Source organism: Accipiter gentilis, chromosome 4, assembly GCF_929443795.1.
Source record: "Accipiter gentilis chromosome 4, bAccGen1.1, whole genome shotgun sequence".
NCBI classification, from domain to species: Eukaryota; Metazoa; Chordata; class Aves; order Accipitriformes; family Accipitridae; genus Astur; species Astur gentilis.
Window position 1 is genome coordinate 13,381,634 of NC_064883.1, and position 10,893 is coordinate 13,392,526.

Below are 10,893 nucleotides of genomic sequence, written 5' to 3' on the forward strand. Positions count from 1 at the left end.
AAGCTGTTGTACATGCACCTGGAGACAGATTTTGAAGAATATTTTTAGAACTTGTACAAGGGCTAGCCAGACAGACTCACAGTCTCGGGGGGGGGGGGGGGGGGGGGGGGGCGGGGAGAGAAAAAGAAAAAGCAGAAAGTTCTTTGTAAAATATAATTTGATTTGAGTGAAGATGCTAAACGCACCCTAGTTTAATATCATCAGCCTGAGGAACTCTGAGTGAACTTGGGAAGCTTGCTCAGGGAGATGTTTTTTTCCCCCTAATTATAAAATTATGAAAATGTGATTCAGTGTTCTGAAGGAAAAGAGGGAACTGGGTGAGATGAATCAGTAGCTGGAATTTCAGCAGAAAGGTGTGTGCCTGGAGAGACTTGTTTGGCTGTGAAAGTGTTGTTCTGCTTCAGAAAGAAGCAGCTTTGATTTGGAGCAAAAAGTCCAGCTTTGTAATCAGTAGAAGGTTTTTTTTTTCCCAGAGATCCTTTCTGAAATCCAGTTTTAATCCTGCTATAAACTGCAAAATGTGTCATTCTAAAAATATATAGTTATGGCATGTTGAACAGGTTGACCACGTACATTAATTAAAAATATCTCTATCCATGAAAATAGCTGTTTTGATGAACTGGCGTAATGTGCAATGGGAACACGCTGGGAAGGCAGCCAGGAAGAGGGACCACAAACCCAACTGAAAAAGCCTTGAACTGCAAAGTGTCATAACAGTGCTGCATATAATTCTACTGATGTAAACCAGGTATATGAGTCAACACAACTTCTCTTTGTAACCCTAAGAAAGCAGACATAGATTTAAAAGGAGCTAAGAGCCGTTAGGATTTCCTGCCTTATTTCTCACATCCCATTACTAGTAGCTAGTGTGAGACAAATCAAATGATGTAACTGGGCCCACAAACTTGTGCAGATCCTCTCCCACATCATTAGGTGAAACTTTTTTCTCTCCCTCCCACTTCATGCTGGTTCAAGCTAGGAGGTCATGTCTTATATCTTCCTTTATCTCTTCTCTTCTGTTAAAATACAGCTGTATCCTTTAAAGTCTTTAGTACTGAATAAATTCTTACCTTCCCTGCCCAGAGAAAGCAAACAGATCATTGCCTTCATTTTACAGGCAAATCTAAATCTAAACCATGAAGTCCAAACACCCAGGCTGACAGTATTAAATTCCTGTGGTTTGCTACACTTACTGATATCATGGCTGCCTTCCCCCCTAAATCCAGGCATAAACTCCAGGACTGCTGACAGCTAAAATTTTTCTAAGGACTATTTATTAACTGTGTAGCACCCTGGAAAAATATGTGTATCAGAGCTCCTTTGGTAACCATTACACATAAAGGACAGGAGGTTAATACTGATACCCACACTGTGGTGGCAGCAGCAGAGAACCTGAAAGGGCCCAAGAGTTCTGGATCTAAACCTCACAAAAGGCATGGGATTTTGTATGATCATATTTGTGCAAGGGATTGTTTTTCTTCTATTTTATCCTTGCTAAAAATATTGCATAAAACTATGAATAACACTGTTAAGTTTGTAAATTATGACATTCAAACATGAAGAAATGTCTGAATGGATTTTAAGACTAGATAGCACCTTATGATCAACTAGTTTTTCCTTCTGTATAGCACAAGACATGATACTTCATCTGACAATTCCTGTATCAATCACATAACATCTGGGTGAGCAACATATATTTTTAGAATGAAATTGGATCTTTATTTAAAGACTTCAAAAGATGTAATCTATTACTTTCCTTATTCCAGTGAGCAGAAACTTTCCCACTTTAAAGTGATTTATTTCTATGCAGAATTTTTTTGCTTTATTTTCCAGGCACTGGCTCTCACTATGTTACTGTCTGCTAAATTAAGGAGCCTGGGATAAACTGGGATCAAGTCATGTCTTAACCTTCTATTGGGTCAGCTTCTTAAATTCCCTCACTTTGGGCAGATTTCCAGACATTAAATATATATATATATATATATATATATATATGTTTTATTTCTTTCCCAAACCTTTTCCAATTTTTCCATGTAAACTTATTCTTTCTTTCCTGTGCATAGGAATTATGTCAGTACCTTTAAGTACTTATCCCATTCACCCCTGCCTTACCAAAGTTACATTGGACCAACAGCCAGCAGGCTAAGAGTTCTCATCTCATCTCTTTCCCCGATTGCCTTGAACTAATCTTTATACTATAAGAATCTTAAAATTCAAAAAAATTTCATACTCTCTTGGCTTTCTTTCCCCAGTTTCTTCTCAGACAAATGGCCTATTTTACCCCTAGGAGTAATGAAGAAAATAAGGAATTCTTTATGTTTTAAAATCTGTCTCCTTCCCTGATTTCTATCAGTGGATAGAAAAATCTTTTGTGTGGATTTGTTTCAGGCTGGCAAGTTTACTTTAACACCGTTGCTTATACACCTAGGATCTTAAAACGTTTACACCATGCAATAAGGAATTCTGCAGAACCCCCGTAATCCTCAGATGCAGAACCAGTTACGGTGTAGTTGTATTAATGAGACACTCCTAACCTGAGCTAATTAGCCATGCTGAGAGGTAGGGCTGACAAACCTGAACATAGAACCACACACATACGAATATATTGCTTCTGCACATTACAGATCATGTACATTAATGCACTGTGTGGCACAGGCACACCTGTAGTGCTTCAAATTCATGCCTAGCTCTGCTATAGCTAGCTTTCTAAGCCAACTGTCAAACAAAGCTGAAAGACTAGACAATTACATTTCCATCTGTCAAAAGAAAGACATTTGCCTTATGTTAAATGGCATGCTCAAGAGGGAGTCACCTTTCTTCCCCACCTTATGGTACATGTGAGTTTTTTCAGAGTCTATGCTATGGACTTGGGTCATAACAGCCTCTTGGCAAGTAATGGAGCCGGAATGAGCATCCAACAAAACAGCTTCAAGGATATATAAATACTAATTTGTTGCAATTTGCCATTCAAGAAAGTGTTGCAACATTCTTAACTCTGGTAATTCTACGGCTACAGTGATGAGCTTGTGTAGGCACAAAGGAACCAACTGCATCCCTGTTGCAAAACTGGAAAATTTGGAAAAAAAACTAATTCTGAGAAAAAGAGCTGAATGATGTATTGGCACATCATACATCTAATGGCAGTAAAATAAAAAAGGAGGAAAAACAAGGTAGGTTTATTCAATATACTTTTAAATTCTTCACTTTCATTTTAACATTTTTTTGTGTGTTCAATTTATTCTTGTATGTCATGTTTGTGAGTCTCCTATCCTGTATAGTATTATATTCAACATTTGGTTTGAAAATCACACACACATAAAAAATAATGACATTAATTGTTCATGCTTTATGAACAAAGGGTAGTATGTATGTGTATCTTGGGGCCCAACTTCTGAAACACTAAATTAATGTTTCTTTTGAGGACTACATATAAATATGTGCTTAAGGAACTGCTTCCACTGAGAGCAACGAGACTGACTTATGTTTAAAGTTAAACCTGGACCACTGTCTCAAACAAGGATTCTTTTGTGAATGACAGCCTAACACTGATATGAGTCCAATGACTAGTAACACTTGGTTTCCAGTGGTGTCAACGTGAGAATCAGGCCCTTAATCTGCATCGCCCTGAACTCTGCAAAAATAGCAACTGGATGTGCAGACCAAAGGCACAGAAGTGATCAGTCAGAATAAATGAATTTTATAAGTACAGATTTATTGGAGGGAAAAAAAAGGGAAGAGACAAACAGAGGGATTTCTACTGCCTTCTCCCCATCTTTCCATTAGCACCCAATAGTGAAAAATGCCCATTTGTATCAATCAACGCAATCACAGCTGTCTTGCCTGCACAGTCCCCCACGGTAGACTGCACCATCCCTCACCCCTCACGGCACCTACAATTATAGTCTGCAATACCTGCAAGTCTTTAAGATGCCTCTTTTTAATGGTTCCCCCAAACACACTGCTCCTAACCCCAAAAAAGGTTCATGCATGAACTTGGAAGGTTTGTTTGGAAGGATTTACTTGTGATTTCAAGTAAATGTACATTCTGGGGACTTCCAGGATATTCACTGGGTCTGTCAAGGAGTGGAAACGTAACAGATGCCCACCAGCTTACTGGCAAAGAGAAGAGGTTCTGTCAAAACAGCACATTTATTTGGAATTTAGAATCTAATTTTAAATCTCCTTCTTTGACAACACTCATATCTTTGGCATTTACATTTCCAATGTTTATACTACTGTCTTAAGAACACTTAAGTAGAACCTTTATTTCCAAATAAAGTTTCATAACTTGGCAGGCTCATGCTCACTTTATAAATATAAGAACTTTAAATCCTTTCCCATATAAACATATGTAATATTTCCTACCAAAAGTGTGTGACAGCCAACAAGTTCAATTATTCTCAATCTATAAATCTGTACAAGACAGGTCATCCAAAATAATGCATCAGCCTAGGCATAATTACAACTATACATGTCCAGTAAATAAATAACATCTCAGTATGAAATAGCAGCAACTTGCCAGGAAAATTATACTGTGTGTTAGAATATCCCCTAGGTTCATTGGAATACAGTTGCAGTGAAAAATGACAGGAGGCCTCTTCCTCCTAAGAGCGTTCACAGTTCTCTGCTGAGTCGGAAATCAGCAAAAAGTGAGGAAGAGAAAGACACCCCAAGTTGTCCTCTTCACCACTGTGCAGGCAGCCCGGCGGGGAGGAGGCTGCCAGGGAGAGCTGTTCAGTTCCTCGGGTCAGCAAGCGTCTGTGGAGATGGTCCAAAGATCCGCAACACTGATGTGGGCACCTTGCCTTCTGCTCCGAAACACGGAATGAAAACAGAATGACAAAAAAAAGAGTGTATTTTTCCAGCTGACACCCTCAATACACAATGCCACATGAGCAGTCCCACTGATTGCACAGGGGGTGATTACAGAAGCAGGCGCTGCTCACCAAGAATGAGGACGGTGCTGGTTTAGCCCAGATGACTTCGCTTTTTGGACAGCTCAGCAGCAAGAGATTAGGAGCAAGCCTAAGCATGGGTTTAAGTGTTCCGGAACCCTGTGGCCTTCACTGGTCGTAGCTCCCACCGGCTGCCAGCCTGGCCGCCGCGGCCACGCTGCCTTGGCAGAACTGGCCCTTGGCTGCCTGGGAGTGGACCGGGCTGCATGCAGTTGCACCACGCCTGACTCCTCTGGCCGTGAAGAAGGTGGGAGATAACTAAAGCATGCAATGTCCTCCCACCACTCTCCTCTGGAGTTTGGCTTGAGCCTGGTTGCGCTGGTGAAGCAGAGTTTGACAACAAGCCTGGATTTTCTTAGAAAGCCTCCAACGGCAATAGCATAACGTGACTCAAACTGAGGCTAAGCATAACTTAAGTCCATGTAAAATTAAATCCCACTGATGAGTCCAGTACAGCGTTAAGAGGCATTAGGTTCTGATACATGCTTTGGGTAGCTGCAGACTAGGCCTTGCAAGCCTGATATCTTACGTGCCTTGTTCTCAAAGTGGGATATCCCAAGTTTCTTTAGATATTTGGCTAGTCAGGGAGAAAGGGGAATGTTTCCAGAGGAAACACTTCCTGTTCTCAGGATCCAGAGCTCTGAATCTTTACCTTAAATTGGGAACCTGTGAAGGAACCGGGCACTTAAAAGCTCAGGCTGCTTCGAGACAGCTTCACGGTTCTACCTCTCGCATCACAACTCGACAGCAAGAGCCCCTTTTGCTCAGCCTGAATGCATTCAAGCTCCTATCCCCATTTCTCAGCGTGTTCACCAAATGTCTTGCTAAAGGTTAAGCTGGGAGGCCCTCTTCTGTCGAAACGAAGCAGGCATGATTTACTGCACAGAACAGCACACAAAGCGGCTCAGCTCTGGGAACTACTGATTAGGATAGTCGGCTACAAGCCCTGAATTTTGCTGTCAGCTTGTCGCACCGTTTCTTTCAGGTTTGGGTGTTGGGGGTTCTTTCCTCCACGACTGCCTAAGCAAACCTGAAAGCAGAAGCAGACTACTGAACAAAAATCAGCATTACTCGGTGCCACTCCCCGCTCCAGCAGCTGCAGGAGAGCTCAGTTTTAACCCACTTTTTTCCTGTCCTCCCTCAGCCATACAGCTGGGTTGTTAAAGCGCTCCCTGATACTGCAGTTTTGCATCTCCTCTGTCTGGGAAGGGAATCAAAGCCACTTCCCAGTTCACTCTTCTGGCCGCTACGTAAAATAAGGGCTTGTCATCCACCCGCATTTGAAAAAAGACTACAAGTGTGTTGCAGGGAGCAGACAGATGATACTATCCATGTATTTTTACAGGTATTCTCATTATATCGCACAGATTAGGGCCTGTTCTGCTTAGAGGCTGGGTCCTGGCAATGTTTAGGATGGAGCTGGAGAAGGAGCCTTTTGAAGCGGGGCAGGTCAGCCCTGTGCACCACACTGAGCTTCAGGCAGCACAGGACAACTCATACTGAGTTTTGTCCCAGGATTAAAATGGAGTTTCTGAACTGGCACCTGAAATCCATCTCAATCCCATTTTGGCTGTCCAAGTCTTTCAAAGGATCCGATTCTCTTTGTACAAGACAGTTCAGAGCTTTGTTTCACCAACACAATGCAGCCTAACAACAGTTCCTGCACTGGTATATACAGGCATGAACCTGTAACATCACTGATCCTTTGCCCTTACCATAAGCAATCCAGTAAATAAAAGGGAGACACCCTCCCCCCCCATTAGTTGAAAATTCCATTATAGACTTAATTGGCAAACTGTTTTTTCACTCTCAGAAGTAAAGATTTAAACCAAAATACTCAGATTTGTTATCCCCTTTCTTACCTTGGCTGAAAAATCAGTATTACTTCTATTTAAGTCAGCAAGGTTAAAAGCAGACATGGGAGAAGAATCAGTTCTTGAGACCCTTCCAAAAACCTCCAAACCTACAGTGCGTGCATAAAGTTAACTAGTGAGGTGTACAAGATGCAACTGAAAATATAAATAACTTTGGCAAGTCAGTGTTTTTTGAGGTTGTTCCTTCCTACTATTTCCTAAAACAACCATGTCCAATGTTTCTGTGTTCCTTTCCTCATTAGAGTATTGCCCAAAGGAATGATGATAACCCACCATAGTGATCAGATCACCTGAGAGACTCTATTACTCTGCAAAACATGTTCCACTGGAATTACTTTAAAGATTAAAAATATCTGCTTCTCCTACCTGTGGTTAAAAAAATAATTAAAAAAATACTTTCCATGAATGAAAAGACTTTGGATTTTGATAATTATTGCAATACACCTGAGGAAGTTACATCATTACTAACCTGCAGCTTTTGTAGAAAGCTGTTGCTCCTGGAAAGCAACTCAGAGTTCAAAGGCTTCATTTATTGCTTTTTCTTTATCCTGTCTAGCTGAAAAGAGACTGGGCAGATTTTTTTTCCCCATTGTTGTAGTGTCAAGCTAGTTTTCCCCAAGATTTTGTGTCCTATTGTTGCTGTAGCACTATCTGACTCTTTGCATGCTGACAGCAGTATGAATCCTCACACTGACTTTAGTTGCCAGTTTTTCAAGTCTAAGGTTCTCCTTACCTACATGTAATTCTGTCCCATGGTTTGGACTACTGGAAAGAAAGGACTTCATTGTGTAGACTTAAAAGCAGTACAACTGCTGTGACATGGCAAAGTATGAGTATTTTGATTACTCATATGGTCTTTTCATAGTGAGATAAAGTCCCTTTCTTTAATAGTAACAATGCAGCTGTAGTTCAGTCTCTCTTACCAATGAGTACATATGTAATCACCTGCAAATGCTGCCAAGGGAGCCATGACTACACAAAATCATTGGTTTTATATGAGGAACACTAAAAGATGGGGTTCAAATTCTATTTAAAGAGTCAAATATACATGCCATGTTACTGGCTCAGTGGCTGAAATAACACTGTGCAAAAATAATATGTTATGATAAGTAAAAAAGCATATTTCATCTAGTAATGTCAAAGTACTTAATGAGCATGAATTAAGACTTAAAACATCTGTGTGAGGTTGATATTATTGTACCAAACTGATATGTAATCTGAAGTCAAGATAAATACAGTCAAGCTGATGGGCCCAAGGTCTCAAACTCAATCACTGACAGGGCCCCGAGTACATTCCCTCCCTCCTAGGGGTTTGGCTGCTTGGGCTAAGACCCAACCTCAACAAGCAGCTCTCAGGCCTTGAAATGGTTATGAAGAAAGAGGTCTCTGAGAAAAACCTGGAAGAAGCCTCAGCAGAAGCTCTCCCCTTTTCTTGGGAGATTAATTTAAGTGGAGGCTCAACCTTGGTCCCTGTTGCAGGTCCACATGTGCTAGGTCTTGAATCTCTCTGATTCTGAACCTGACCCTGACCCAGCAACTTGACTTTTAGGCTTGACCTCACACTTGCCTCCTCTCTACAGCCCTGTTGGGCTCATAGTGGACCCCAGCTGGCCCTGGTTACCATCAAGGACATGCTCTGCTCTTCTAGCTCAGCTCCTGTGGGACAGTGCCCTTGCTGCACCCTGGCAGTCACTAGCAGGGCCAACTGAACAAACCAAACATCTAATTTTAACTTTAGCTGTTGGGCAACATGCCTTTACAGACACATGTACACACATTTCAACATAAAAACAAAGTCAGGATTAAAACAATGGTATAGGAAACATGATCCAATTACATGATCATAATTTTAAAAGAAAAATTTGTTGTATTTCCAGAGTGTTAGGTATCTGAGAAACTCTTTTATGGCAACAGCAGAAAGAAGTGTTTTAACAGCAGTAATATATGGCTTCTTATCACTGCTAGTAAGAACTTCCAGCATGCTTTGCCTCACCAGTTCAACAGGGCTATTATACCCTCTAGCTACTTACTAACCCAACCAGTAGTGGCAAAAAAAAAAAAAAAAAGGAAATCATATACCAGGAGCTTCTTACTAATCTTAAATAATGCCATAATAATAGTAGCCAGCCCCAAGAGGAATGCTTTTTACTTGATTTTGCAGATAGAATACTCAAACGGCTAAGCTGCAAGTTTAACTGGTGTATTTCAGGAAATCAGATCATTTTCTTTCAGCATATTTGAGTTCCTTTATTGATGAGAGCACTTGCAAGCATCACAAATAGCTAGAGGTATTTATAAGAAATTAATTTAATTAAAGAAAACAAAAGCAAATGTTTTTAAAGCCATGCAAAACACGCTAATATAGATGTTTACGAAGTATAAATCATGGGTAATGTCTGTTTGCTAAGTGCAAATTATTCTAATTGCACAATTCAATCAAGCTGTCTGTAGATTCAAATTCCTCCTTAAAACATACTTGTATTCTTTAAATTCTTTCACTATTAGCTCATGAAGCTCCAAATATAAACTTACATAAAGAAATACACTTAGCATTTCAGCTTCCCACTCACGTCTCTCATCTATCACATATATCTAATATGCACAGTCCTTATCTTGCAAAAATGCATGCAATGGAGAAATACCCTCTGGGAAGTTACACTGATTTCAAGAAAAGTTCTCATTTACATGTCTTACAAGACTTATAAGAATACATAAGGGGAACACAGGGTCTGCATATAGACTATTGCAAGATCAGCATTAGGTGCAAGTAGTTAAAAGACTGTTCTGTGCTCCGCTGTCCTGGTCTAGACTCCTCTCCTCCCCACACTCTCCACAGTAACTGTCCTGTGCAGAGACTGCAGAGTGTTGGATGAGCCCAGGAGACTGGTTCACTGGTGAGAGAATAATTTAAACTCCTAGTTCAAAGTCTTGCTGGATTGCCCTCTATGTCAAAGTCCAGTCTCGCTTGGGAAGCGACACTGCTTGTGGAAATACCTAAGACTCCAGCCCTTGCCAACACTTTGACACGTGCTTATCTGTTAGCATGAGCAGTTTCATTGAAGTCCATTTTCAGAGCAAAGCGTTCTGTGTGCCTAAGTGTTGAAGGGCTGAGATTTAAAATGCTGCGCAACTAGAGGCTGGCAATGTGACATTTCCAAATTTCCTTCAGCACCTGATCATTGGCAAATATCAGCAATGTCACAATACTGAGCAGCGCTGAGAGTTGCAAATGGAGGGTCACATTATTTTTGGAGCACAGAGTGCTTTTAAAAAGCCTATTTCAATTTGCAAAGTACGCTGATGCAATACACTGCTGTTGTGCTGAGTAAGCATGTTAGTTACGCTTTGCCTCGTCCAGCATATACTACGCAATCTGAAATATCTGCTGAGCAGCAGTACAACAAACGTCATTAATTAAATGTCAGTGAACCAACAGTAACCACATAGTGGCATCTAGGACATTTATTTCCTGCTTCAAGTTGAGATGAATATTGCAGAATTCTGTAACCGCAGTGTCGTAATTTTTGGTGAAAGGTGGTTGCTATTTTATGGATAACAACCACAGTGGCATTACTGTTTAACATCTGTTTAACTGAACAGTGTCATCCTGTTTAACATCTCCATTAATGATGTGGATGATGGGGCACAGTGTAACCTCAAGTCTACAGATAACAAAAGAGGAGGAGGAGTGGCTGATGTGCCAGAGGGTTGTGCTGCCATCCAGAGGGACCTTGACAGTCTGGAGAAATGGGCTGACAGGAACCTCATGAAGTTCAACATGGAGAAGTGCAAAGTCCTGCATTTGTGAAGAAACAATCCCATGCACCAGTACATGCTGGGGGCCCCTCAGCTGGAAAGCAGCTTGGCAGAAAGTGACCTGGCGGTCCTGGGGGACACCAAGTTGAACATGAGCCAGTGATGTGCCCTTGCTGCAAAGAAGGCAAATGGTATCCTCGGCTATGTTAGACAACATATTGCCAGCAGGTTGAGGGAGGCTATCCTTCCCTTTTACTCACCAATGGTGAGGCCACATCTGGAGTACAGCTGACAGCCTCCAGGGTCTC